The sequence below is a fragment of the Triticum aestivum genome, chromosome 7B (genome assembly GCF_018294505.1).
Source record: "Triticum aestivum cultivar Chinese Spring chromosome 7B, IWGSC CS RefSeq v2.1, whole genome shotgun sequence".
NCBI lineage: Eukaryota > Viridiplantae > Streptophyta > Magnoliopsida > Poales > Poaceae > Triticum > Triticum aestivum.
Window position 1 is genome coordinate 437312356 of NC_057813.1, and position 14236 is coordinate 437326591.

A 14236-nucleotide genomic window follows, 5' to 3' on the forward strand; every position below is an offset into this window, starting at 1 on the left:
AGTGAAGAACAAGGGCATAAATATTTCTTCAAAATTTTCAACTCTCAAAATAATATAAGTGAAGCATGAGAGAATATTTCTTTAAATTTTTACTAACTCTTAAAAGAATCTAAGTGAAGCATGAGAGCATTTCTTCAAAAACTAAACAACCTCCGTGCTCAAAAAATATAAGTGAAGCACCAGAGCAATTCCATAGCTCAAAAACTTTAAGTGAAGCACATAGAACAATTCTAACAAATCATGGCATCATTATGGATCTCTCAAATAGGTGTGTCCAGCAAGGATGATTTTGAAAAACTAAAAAGCAAAGACTCAAATAATACAAGATGCTCCAAGGAAAACTCATGATATGTGACGAATAAAAATATAGCTCCTAGTAAAATTACCGATGTTTGTTAGAAGAAAGAGGGGATGCCTTCCGGGGCATCCCCAAGCTTAGTTGCTTGGTTCTCCTTGAATATTACCTTGGGGTGCCATGGGCATCCCAAGCTTAGTTTCTTTTCACTCCTAATTCCTTCATCTATCATGATCTCAACCAAAACATGAAAACTTCAATCACACAAAACTTAACAAAAACCTTCGTGAGATCCGTAAAGAAAATCACCACTTTAAGTACTGTTGCAAACCCATTCATATTTTATTATTGCATTATACCTACTGTATTCTAACTTTACCATGTCTTATACTCCCTGATACAATCCATAGGTTCATCAAAGCACACAATGCAACGAAAACATAATCTGTCAAAAACAGAATAGTCTATAGTAATATGGACTTTGACCATACATGTAACTCCAAAAATTCTAAAAAACTAGGCCAATGTAGGAAATTTGTATATAAATCTTGTGTAAAAAATCATAATTTTATCACGCTTCCATGATTTTTAACAATTCTGCTACTAGGCGCAAAAGTTTCTGTTTTCCAACAAGATCAAGTCAACTATCACCCAACATGATCCTAAAGGCTTTGCTTGGCACAAACACTAACTAAAACATAAAAACACAATCATAAAAATAGCATAATTGTGTTAACACACAAAAACAGAAAGAAAAAGGGGGAAAATAAAATATATTTTATTCATTGGGTTGCCTCCCAACAAGCGCTATCGTTTTATGCCCCTAGCTAGGCATAATGCATATATTCAAGTATTGTCATCTTTTTTCTTATTTTCCATAGATATGTTTTTGCCAGAAGGTTTTTCAAATATAACTTGAAACACATTATCCATAGAAATTTTAGCATTATCAAGTTGCCCATTTGCAAATCCCTTCTGGTTTTCGGCTACGATCCAAGAATATTGTTGATTAACATCATTGAAAACTTGTTGGATCATATCCAGAATGGGAACTTCCCTTTTAAGGTTCTCATCAAAGATGCGATCATTGCCAAGCAAATGTCTTAAAACATAATCACTATTGTAAAGAATCTCATATATCACCGGTTTTTCACGGTTCATGCCATAAAAATTCAAAGATCTCCCTAGCTTCCCTTACTATATGACCGAATTCATTCATAAGGACAAGGGTGGCTATCTTTTTAGCTCTAGGATCCTTTATAACAGGTAGCTCATAAAACAATCTTTGTAAGGTAGATGAGTACGAGTAAATCTATTCTCAAGTTTCATAAGTAGTGCTGAAATAGCTTCCGCATAAGTTTTAGTTCTTTGAAGTATAGGAGCATCATCACAAGTCAAAGTTCTAACACAATTAAAGAATTCTGGGATGGAACCTTTTCCTATAACATTCCCTTGTCCCAAAATAAAAAATTTATCATCCAGATTACCAGAACATCCAATTTTAGGAGTCCTGCCATCATCTCCTTCTGCCATACCAAAATCACTCATGATGATAGGTTCAAAGAAAGAAAACAAGCAAACAAGAAAAGGCAATCGAAAAATATTTTTTTGTTTTTGCAAAAACGTTTTAGAAGTGGGGGAGATGAAAACGAGAGGCAAATGGCAAATAAAGTAATTGCAAGGAGATGAGAGTTTGTGCATAGGAACTTGATAGATGTTGGTGATGTCTCCCAGGCAACGGTGCCAGAAATTCTTCCTGATTGCTTGTATCTGTGTTGGTAATTCCCCGAAGAGGAGAGGATGATGCAACACATCAATGGTAAGTATTTCCATTAGTTATGAAACCAAGGTTATCAATCCAGTAGGAGAACCAAGCAACGCTATGTAAACAACACCTGCACACAAACCACAAAAACTTGCAACCCAACGCGTAAGAGGGGTTGTCAATCCCTCCTCGGTATTGAGATAGATTAAATTGTATGAGATTGGATAAATAGATCTAGCAAAAACACAAAATAAAAAAATAAAGAAAAAGTACAGCAAGGTATTTTTAGATTTAATATGATAGGAAATAGACCCGGGGGCCGTAGTTTTCACTAGAGGCTTCTCTCAAGAAAATAGCGTACGGTCAGTAAACAAATTACTATTAGGCAATTGATAGAAAAGCGAATAATCATGACGATATCCAAGGCAATGATCATGTATATAGGCATCACGTCCAAGATTAGTAGACTGATCCTGCCTGCTTCTACTACTATTACTCCACACATCGACCGCTAACCAGCATGCATCTAGTGTATTAAGTTCATGGTAAAGGGGAGTAATGCAATAAGAATGATGACATGATGTAGACAAGATAAATTCACATATGAATCAACCCCATCTTGTTACCCTTAATAGCAATGATACATGCTTGTCATGTCTCTTTCGGTCACTGAGATTGAGCACCGCAAGATTCAACCCATCACAAAGCACATCTTCCCATGGCAAGAAAAATCAATCTAGTTGGCCAAACCAAACCAAACACAAATCAATCTAGTTGGAGAAGAAATACGAGGCTATAACAAACATGCATAAAAGAGTTCAACAAAGACTCAAATAATATTCATGGATAGAACTGATCATAAACCCACAATTCATCGGATCCCAACAAACACACTGTAAAAAAGGTGTTACATCAAATAGATCTCCTAGAACATCAAGGAGAACATTGTATTGAAGATCAAAAAGAGGGAAGAAGCCATCTAGCTACTAGCTACGGACCCGTAGGTCTGTCATAAACTACTCACGCATTATCGGAGGGGCAGCAAGGATGATGAAGAACCCCTCCGTGACCATTGCCCCCTCCAGCAGAGTGCCAGAAAAGGCCTCTAGATTGGATGTCGTGGTTCTGGAACTTCCGCGGCTAAAAAACTATTTCGTCGACTCCGCTAGGGTTTTTGGGATTTTAGAGTACTTATAGAGGTGGAGGTAGGTCAAGGGGGTTCCCGTGAGCTCCACTATCCACCAGGGCATGCCGGAGGCCCCTGGCGCGCCCTAGTGTCTAGTGGGCCCCACAGGCCTCCTCTCATCTGCTCCAGAAGTTTCCAAGGTCTCTTATCACCAGGAAAAAATCTTCAAAAAGTTTTGTGGCAATCGGACTTCGTTTGGTATTGATATTCTGCAAAGTAAAAAACAAGCAAAAAACAACAACTAGCACTCAGCACTATGTCAATAGGTTAGTCCCAAAAAATGATATAAAGTTGCTAGTAAATGTATATAAAACATCCAAGATTGATACTTTATTAGCATGGAACAATAAAAATTATAGATATGTTGGAGACGTATCATTGTCCAAGAAGAGATTAATACTTTGTAGGTATCTATAAATGATTGTTATGGTCTCACTAATTCGATTGAAATATCCCCTCTTGATGAATGTGATGCTTGCTATTCTTATGGCCATGATGCCAATATTAATGATGCTTGTGGAGATGATCTTGATATATTTTCTTATGTTAAAAATGAAATTACTGCTCTTGCACCCACACTTGATAGTCCTATTGTCTTTTTAAATTCTCCCAGCAACACTATATCGGAGAAGTTTGCACTTATTAAGGATTGTATTGATGGGTTGCGTTTTACCATTATACATGATGATTTTAATGGATATAATATGCATGTGCTTGCTGCCCCGACTTGCAACTATTATGATAGAGGAACCACATCTCCACCTTTCTATGTTTCTAATATAATAAAATTACAAGAAACTATCTACGCTATGTTTGTAGGAATTTTTTATGATGATTTTCTTATGCCTGATACTTATTATAGTGATCATGATTGGGGTGATGTTCATAATGCTATGAATATTAAAAGTCGGTTGGGAACTTTAGAAAATTCCACTATCTTGGAGATCAATCAATCTTATGATTTTTTTTGATAAAAGTGGGTTTAGAGAGGTCATGACTGTAGGTTATCTTAATCCTGCTATATTGGAAGATTATAAAATTTGCATGCATGTGGATCATTGATACGTCCATTTTGCATCATGTTTTCCTACTGTTATTTATATGTTTGGGGGTCAATATTTCACTTCATGAGGCAATTCTAATGATTTTTCTCTCTTATTTTGAAAGTTTCACATGAAGAGGGAACTGGCCGGCAGCTGGAATTCTAGACCAGAAAAAGCTATAACAGAGATAGCTATTCTTCGGAGCTCCAAAAAACCTAAAAATTTACGGAGATTTACTTTGGAATTAATAAAAAAATACTGGAAGAAGAATTACCAGGAGAGGTGATACGTGTCCAACGTATCTATAATTTTTTATTGTTCCATGCTATTATAGTATCAATCTTGGCTATTTTATATGCAATTATATGTCATTATATATCATTTTTTGGGACTAACCTATTAACTTAGTGCCAAGTGTCAATTGCTATCTTTGCCTATTTTTGGTTTTCTAGGATATCAGTACCAAACAAAGTCCGAATGCGATGAAACTTTTTGACATTTTTTTCTAGACATAACAGACCCTAGAAGCTTCGGGAGGGGGTCAGAAGACGAAGGGGTGGCCCTCGTTGCTCTGTTTGACCTAACTCCACCTCTATAAATTCTCTAAAATCAGGAAACCAATAGAGAGCCACCGAAAACACTTTTTCTGTTGCAGCAAGCTTTTGTTCTCGCGAGATCCCATCTATAGGCCTTTTACGGCACTCTGCCCAAGGGGGTATCGATCATGGAGGGGCTCTACATCAACCTTGCTGCCCTTCCGATGATGTGTGAGTAGTTTACCATAGACCTACGATTCCATAGCTAGTAGCTAGATGGCTTCTTCTCACTCTTTGATCTTCAATACAATGTTCTCTTTGATGTTCTTGGCGATCTCTTTGATGTAATCACTTTTTGTGGTGTGTTTGTTGGGATCCGATGAATTGTGAGTTTGTGATCAGATTATCTATGAATATTATTTGAGCCTTCTCTGAAATCTTTTATGCATTATTATTATAGTTTTGTATTTCTCTGTTATCTATTTATTTGGTTTGGCCAACTAGATTGATTTTTCTTTCAATGGGAGAGGTGCTTTGTGACGGGTTCAATCTTGCGGTGATCTATATCCAAGTGGCAGAATGGGACAAGACATGTATTTGTACTATTGCCATTAAGGATAAAACAATGGGTTTACTCATATGACTGAGTTTACTTTGTCTACGTCATGTCATCTTGCTTAAGTCGTTACTTCGTTCTTTATAAACTTACACTCTAGATGCATGCTGGATACTGGTCGATATGTGTTGTAATAGTAGTAGATGCAGGCAGGAGTCGCTCTACTTGTCTTGCATGTGATGCCTATATACATCATCATTGCCTTGGATATCGTCCTGATCATTTTCTTTTCTATCAGTTGCCCAACAGTAATTTGTTTACCCATCGTATGCTATTTTCAAGAGCGAAGCCTCTACTAAAAACTATGCCCCCAGGTCTACTTTTATCATATATTAAAATCCAAAAAAAACCTTGCTGCAATTTTATTTACTTTATTTTATTTTATGTTTTTGTACTATCTATCTAGCACTACGAGATTGATCCTTACAATTAATAATCGAGGGATTGACAACCCCTTGTTCTCGTTGGGTGCAAGTATTTGTTATTTTGTGTGTAGGTACTGCTAATGAGGTGTGCGTGGTTCTCCTACTGGATTTATAACATTGGTTCTTAACTAAGGAAAATACTTATCTCTACTATACGGCATCATCGTCTCTGATGACCCACAAGTATAGGGGATCTATCATAGTCCTTTTGATAAGTAAGAGTGTTGAACCCAACGAGGAGCAGAAGGAAATGACAAGCGGTTTTCAGCAAGGTATTTTCTGGAAGCACTAAAATTATCGGTAATAGATAGTATTGTGATAAGACAATTCATAACAGGTAACAAGTAACAAGTGTAACAAAGGTGCAGCAAGGTGGCCCGATCCTTTTTATAGCAAAGGACAAGCCTGGACAAACTCTTATACAAATCAAAAGCACTCCCGAGGACACATGGGAATTACTGTCAAGGTTTTCATCATGCTCATATGATTCGCGTTCGTTACTTTGATAATTTGATATGTGGGTGGACCGGTGCTTGGGTGTTGTCCTTACTTGGACAAGCCTCCACTTATGATTAACCCCTCTCGCAAGCATCCACAACTATGAAAGAAGAATTAAGATAAATCTAACCATAGCATGAAACATGTGGATCCAAATCAGCCCCTTATGAAGCAACACATAAACTAGTGTTTAAGATTCTGTCACTCTAGCAACCCATCATCTATTATTACTTCCCAATGCCTTCCCCTAGGCCCAAATCATGGTGAGGTGTCATGTAGTCGACGATCACATAACACCACTAGAGGAAAGACAACATACATCTCATCAAAATATCGAACGAATACCAAATTCACATGATTACTTATAACAAGACTTCTCCCATGTCCTCAAGAACAAAAGTAACTACTCACAAACCATGTTCATGTTCATAATCATAGGAGTATTTAATAGCATTAAGGATCTGAACATACTTTCTTCCATCGAATAAACCAACTAGCATCAACTACAAAGAGTAATCAACACTACTAGCAACCTACATGTACCAATCTGAAATTGTGTGACAAAGATCTGATACAAAAGATGAACTAGGGTTTGAGAGGAGATGGTGCTGGTAAAGATGTTGATGGAGATTGACCCCCTCTCGATGAGAGCATCATTGGTGATGACGATGGCTTCGATTTCCCCCTTCGGGAGGGAAGTTTCCCCGGCAGAATCGCTCTGACGGAGCTCTAGATTGCTCTTGCCCAGGTTTCGCCTCGAGACAGCGGCGCTTCATCCCGAAAGCTATCTTCTGATTTTTTTTCTAGGTCAAACCCTTCATATAGACAAAGATGGGCACCGGAGACCTGCCAGGGGGCCCACAAGCCGGGGGCACGCCCCCCAGGCTTGTGGCCACCTGGTGGGTCCCCTCTGGTATTTTCTTTGCCCAATAATTCTTATATATTCCAAAATAATTCTCCATAAAGTTTCAGGACTTCGTGCAGAAAAGGTATCTCAGATTTGCTCCTTTCCGGTCCAGAATTCTAGCTACTGGCATTCTCCTTCTTCATGTAAACCTTGTAAAATAAGGGAGAAAAGGCATAAGTATTGTACCCTAATGTGAAATAACAGTCCATAATGCAATAAATATTGATATAAAAACATGATGCAAAATGGACGTATCAATTCCCCCAAGCTTAGACCTCGCTTGTCCTCAAGCGAAAGCCGAGATCGATAATCATGTCCACATGTTTAGAGATTAGGTGTCGATAAAACAAAGGGATAATTATATTTATGCCCCTAATTGTGTCCCACTCATCTGTTTTACCCCTAATTCCCAAAAGTCACCGGTTCTGTCCATGTCACTTTGCTCCTCTTATGCTTTTGCCCTTTGACCGTTTGACCGTCAGTTTGAAAACTTCATAACTAATTCATACTAAATCAGAAAAATGCAAATAAGATACCAAAATGTTCATAAAAACATCACCTATATGTCAGTGTCATTTGCATTCATGAAAAAAGTGTTGGGAAGTGCACATCCGAGTTTTAGTTCTTTTGATACCACCATGAATAGTAAACTCTAAAAAAATTAAAAAAAATGGTGGCAAAGAACGACAAATGTTCTAAGTGCTTGCCAAGTTTCATTAGGGAACAAACATTCATGGAAGTCCTAGGAAAAAAAATATATTTTGGAGTGCTGATTGTTTTTTTTGCCGCGGCACCCACGAATGTTATTCCCTGGTGAAACTTGGCAGGCACTTAAAACATTTGTCATTCTTTGCCACCAATTTTTTTTGAATTTTTTTGAACTTTTTTAGATTTTACTATTCATGGTGGTAGCATAAGAGATAAAACTTGGATGGGCACTTTCCAACACTTTTTCATGAATGCAAATGACACTGACATATAGGTGATGTTTTTCTAAAATTTTTGGTATCTTATTTGCATTTTTCTGATTTAGTATGAATTAGTTATGAAGTTTACAAGCTGACGGTCAGACGGTCGAAGGGCAAAAGCATAAGAGGAGCAAAGTGACTTGGACAGAACCGGTGACTTTTGGGAATTAGGGGTAGAACAAACGAGTGGGACACAACTAGGGGCATAAATCTAATTATCCCTAAAATAAAATACGAACATGAGGGCATCATGATCATCTTTAGAACAACAATATATTGTTATATAACTTCTTATGCTAGAGTGGTAATTCATTCAAAAAGTAAAGCATGAATCAAAAACTCTATTGAAAACTAACAAACTATGATCTCGGTCATGGAAGCAATTGCGATTTATCATAACATCAGAAAGAGTCAATATAAGAGCTTGTCTAGCAACTCCACATACTCAATTATCTTTTAGTATTCCACAATTGCTAACACTCACGCGGTACTTAAGAGATCGAAGCTTCAATCAGACGCAAAGAAAGATAGGGGCTTATAATTTCTCCACCCAACCATTTACCTCAAGGGAAATGTCAACAATAATAACTCAATGATCACCTAGATCCGAGTGGATATATGTGTCTAGATCTTTCCCCAACACATGACGCTTGCCAAAAGAAAAAGGCGAAATATATGGAATGGTGAGGATCACCATGACTCTTGCATAAAGGTAAGTACTTAAAAAGTAAAGGATAGGCCCTTCGTAGAGGGAATCAGAGGTTGTCATGCGCTTTTTGGTTGGATGCACGAAATCTTAATGCAAAAGAATGTCACTTTATATTGCCGCTTGTGATAAAGAACTTTATTATGTAGTCTGTCGCTTTTATTTCTTCTCCATCACAAGTTCGTATAAAGCTTATTTCCCTCACACGAATAGATCATACATATCTAGAGAGCAATTTTTATTGCTAGCACCGATGACAAGTTACTTGAAGGATCTTACTCAATCCATAGGTAGGTATAGTGGACCCTCATGGCAAAATTGGGTTAATGGTGTTTGGATGCACATGTAGTATCTCTACTTGGTGCGGAAGTTTTGGCTAGTATGAGGTGGAAGCAAGCATCGCATTTAGAGGATCCATGATAATATAACTTCTATTCGGAAATAAGTAAACATAACTCATTATGTTGTCTTCCTTGTCCAACATCAACTTCTTAGCACATAATATTTTAATGAGTGCTTACAATCAAAAAAGATGTCCAATATAATATATTTATATGTAACTTCTCTTTCTTTATTACTTTCTTTTAATTGCAACAAAGACCAAAACTATGTTTGTTAACTCACAACAAGTTTCAAGCTTCATACTTGTTATATGTGAAGTCATCACTCTCCATAAGATTATTATATAATCTTTTATTTATTTTATTCTTTTTATTTTTCTTCTTTTCTAAGATAAAAGCAAGAAAGCAAATCCCTCAATCAAAACTACTCTTTATTATATAACTCCCACACTCGATTACAAAGAGGGATTCAAAGCAAAACTCAAAGACCAGATCATACTAAAACTCACATTCTACTAGATTAAGATATAACCAAAATGATTGAAATAAGAAAAATGATAAAGGTAAAGATGTGATGGTGATACGATACCGGGGCACCTCCCCCAAGCTTGGCACAAGCCAAGGGGAGTGCCCATACCCATTTACTCAATTTTCCTTCTTCGGAGGTGGTGGTGTGATATTCTTGGCGATGATGCCTCTCTGAATGCAATTCTCCTCCTCGAGCCTATTTATTTGCTACTTGAGATCCATTATTTCCTTATGGAGTTTGCCCGTGACGATTAGAGCACCGTTCACCCATGGATGCTTTTTGGCTACGGGGGAGAAAGCAACACTCTTTTTCATGTATTATAAGACAGAAATTTAGCATTGGGAGGTATGACCGAATCCGGTTTTGCTGAGCTCTATAGTTCCTCAAGCATGGCTCCAGATTGAAGGCGAGAGGTGACTTCTTGATCCTCCTCCACGGCATCCACTCTTTTCAGGTCAGCCTCCATCTTTTCCTCTGTTGACCACCCAAAGTGATCAGACTCACTGTATGCTCTTGGATCCGGCATCGGGTGAGAGACCCGACTCTCCCCTACTCATTCTTGCAAAGACATCTTGCTCTAAATTACCTGCAGAAATAGCTAAAAACAAAAATAGAGGATATTGTCATGGTAAAGTGGTCAAAACCTTCGGAAGATTATATAATGAATTTTTACCGATCAAAAGGAGTATCCTACAAGAAACGGAGTCCGGAGGCACACGAGGTGGCCACAAGACTGTGAGGCGCGCTGATGACCCACAAGTATAGGGGATCAATCGTAGTCATTTCGATAAGTAAGAGTGTCGAACCCAATGAGGAACAGAAGGAAATGACAAGCGGTTTTTAGCAAGATAATGTCTGCAAGCACTGAAATTATAAGTAATGAGTAGTTTGATAGCAAGATAATTTGTAACGAGCAAGTAATGGTAATAGTAGCAAATGTGCAGCAAGGTAGCCCAATCCTTTTGAGGCAGAGGACAAGCCAAAATGGTCTCTTATGATAAGCAAAGTGTTATTGAGGGTACACGGGAATTTCATCTAGTCACTTTCATCATGTTGGTTTGATTTGTGTTCGCTACTTTGATAATTTGATATGTGGGTGGACCGGTGCTTAGGTGATGTTCTTACTTGAACAAACCTCCTACTTATGATTAACCCCCTCGCAAGCATCCACAACTATGAGAAAAGTATTAAGAATAAATCTAACCATAGCATTAAACTTTTAGATCCAAATCAGCCCCTTACAGAATAGCGCATAAACTAGGGTTTAAGCTTCTGTCACACTCGCAACCCATCATCTAATAACTACTCCACCATGCATTCCCTTAGGCCCAAATATGCTGAAGTGTCATGTAGTCTACGTTCACATGACACCACTAAGGGAATCACAACATACATACTATCAAAATATCAAACACATATCAAATTCACATGATTACTTGCAACAAGATTTTCCCGTGACATCAAGAACAAAAGTAACTACTCACAAGTGATAATCGTGCTCAAGATCAGAGGGGTATTAAATAGCATAGTGGATCTGAACATATAGTCTTCCACCAAATAAACCATATAGTAATCAACTACAAGATGTAATCAACACTACTAGTCACCCACAAGTACCTATAGTTCCAATACAAAGATTGAACACAAGAGATGAACTAGGGTTTGAGAGGAGATGGTGTTGTTGAAGATGTTGATGGAGATTTCCCTCCCCATGATGGGAGAGTTGTTGGTGATGATTATGATGATGATTTCCCCCTCCGGGAGGGAAGTTCCCCCGGCTAAATCGCTCCATCGGAGGGCAAAAGTGCACCTGCCCAAGTTCCGCCTCGAGACGGCGACGCTTCATCCTGAAAGTCCTCCCCTTATTTTTTTTCTAGGTTAAAATGACTTATATACTAGAAGATGGGCACCGGAGGTGGGCCGAGGATGGCACAACCCACCAGGGCGCGCCTGGGCTCCCTGATGCACCCAGGTGGGTTGTGCCCACCTGGTGGGCCCCATCAGGTAGTTATTTGCTCCAATAATTCTTATTTATTCCATAAAAATTCCTCGTGAAGTTTTAGCTCATTTGGAGCTGTGCAGAATAGGTAGCCTGACGAAGCTTTTTTAGGTCCAGATTTCCAGCTGCTGAAATTCTTCCTTTTTGTGTGAAACTTGCATTTTATGAGAGAAAAGGCATTAGAATTACTCCAAAAAGCATTATTATGCATAAAAACATTATAAATAACAGTAGGAAAACATGATGCGAAATGGACGTATCAACTCCCCCAAGCTTAGACCTCGCTTGTCCTCAAGCGAAAACCGAAATCAAAAAACATGTCCACATGCTTAGAGAGAGAGAGAGAGAGAGAGAGAGAGAGAGAGAGAGAGAGAGAGGTGTCGATAAAAACAAAATACAGACATAGAAGCATCATGTATATTATTATAACAGCAACAAACTTTAATATAAAACTTTATCATAGAACTTTTATCATAGACTTCTCATGAACAAGTAAAAATTAATCACAACTTCGAAGTATAAAGCATAAACTCTATTGAGAACCAACAAACTATGTTCTCAGTCAACTTTGCAACTACAATTCATCATCTTTTCAGGAAGGTTCACGTATCGGAGCCTTTTTGGCAAGTCCACATACTCAACCATCATATAGTCTTCTATGATTGTTAACACTCACCGCATACACATGAGCAAAACGTTTCAACCGGACACATAGAAAGAAAGGGGCTTATAATTTCGCCTCCCAACATACTCATCTCAAGGGTGATGTCAACAGTAATAATTCTTGCTACCCATATCCAACTGGATATATGTTCCTAGATCTTTCCTCACCACATGATGCTTGCCAAAAGAGAAAATAAAAAGGAATAGAGACAAGACTTTGACTCTTGCACAAAACTAAATACACAAAATTAAAAGATATGCCCTTCATAGAGGGAAGCAGAGGTTGACATGCTTTTTGTTTGTATGCTCAATCTCTTAGTGCAAAAGAAAGTCACATTATATTGCCCCTTATGATAGCAACCTTTATTATGCAGTCTGTTGCTTTTATTCTTTGCCATCACAAGTTCGTACAATGCTCAATTTTCTCTTACACTAAATGATCCAACACTGTTAGAAGCAGTTTTTATTGCCTTTTTGCACCGATGACAACTTACTTGAAGGATCTTACTCAACCCATAGGTAGGTATGGTGGACTCCCAAAGCAAGATATGGGTTTAAGGGTTTTTCGATGCACAAGTAGTATCTATACTTAGTGCGGATTTTTTGGCTAGCAAGGATGGGGGGCAAGCACCACATGTTGAAGGATCTATGACAATATAACTTCTATGTGAATATGAACAAACATAAATCATTACGTTGTCTTCCTTGTCCAACGTCAACAATTTTGGCATATAATATTTTGACGGGGGCTCACAATCACAAAAGATGTCCAAGATAGTGTATTTGCATGTGAATCTTCTCTTCCCTTATTAATTCTTTCAATCATTGACCAATGCTATGTTTGTCAATCTCCAATAAAATTTTCTACTTATACACTTCCTTATGTGATGTCATTACTTACCATAAGATTAGCATATGATCTTTTTCATTTATTTCCTTTCTTTTTATTGAACATGAAAGTAAAGAAAACAAAACTCAAACTAAACTTTATTATATATCTTGCACACGATTACAAAGATAGATCACTAATTTTTTTATTCATCTAAAGCAAAGATAACTATGCATTGGTACGCGTTGGTGCTATACAAATGGTTTTAAACCCTTTCTGTGATGGTGTTCGGAACCGTCGCCAAGTGAGTGACTGTAATAGGGGGGTCCTCCCCACACGACCCAGAAACCGTCGGGGATATGCCCTCCTGGCATAGACGCTCGACAAAATGATGTCGTGTGCGACCAGCGAGCGCTCAAATACGGCTATAAGTACAGTAGTGCTAAAAAATATACAATTATACATGCGAAATTGTTTCCGGTCGTAAGTACATCCTAGTCAGTCAGTCCCTGCTAAATGTTTCCGTTCGTATGTACATTCCACACAGTCCATCCAAGGAATAAGTTTCCGTTAGTATGTACATCCCATACTGTTAATCCAAGAAGTACCTATCGCACGCGTTCTTCTATGACCAAACATTTGCGATGCGCACAACATCACAAACAATCCATAATTTCAAAGCGTGTGTGATAAGGTGACTATCACAAACATTTAATAAGAAAGAACTGTGTGTGATGTTGTTGTTAATCGCACATGTTTTTTCTTGGTTGATCGTGTGTGCAGTGGAGATTGACCGCACATGTTTTTTATTGGTTGATCGTGTGTGTAGTGGAGATTGATCGCACACGTAGCGGATCCTAGAAATGTGTCTGATCTCCACGTCTATTGCAGGCATTTTGCTTTCGCAAACCGTGTGCAGTGTAATCCCTA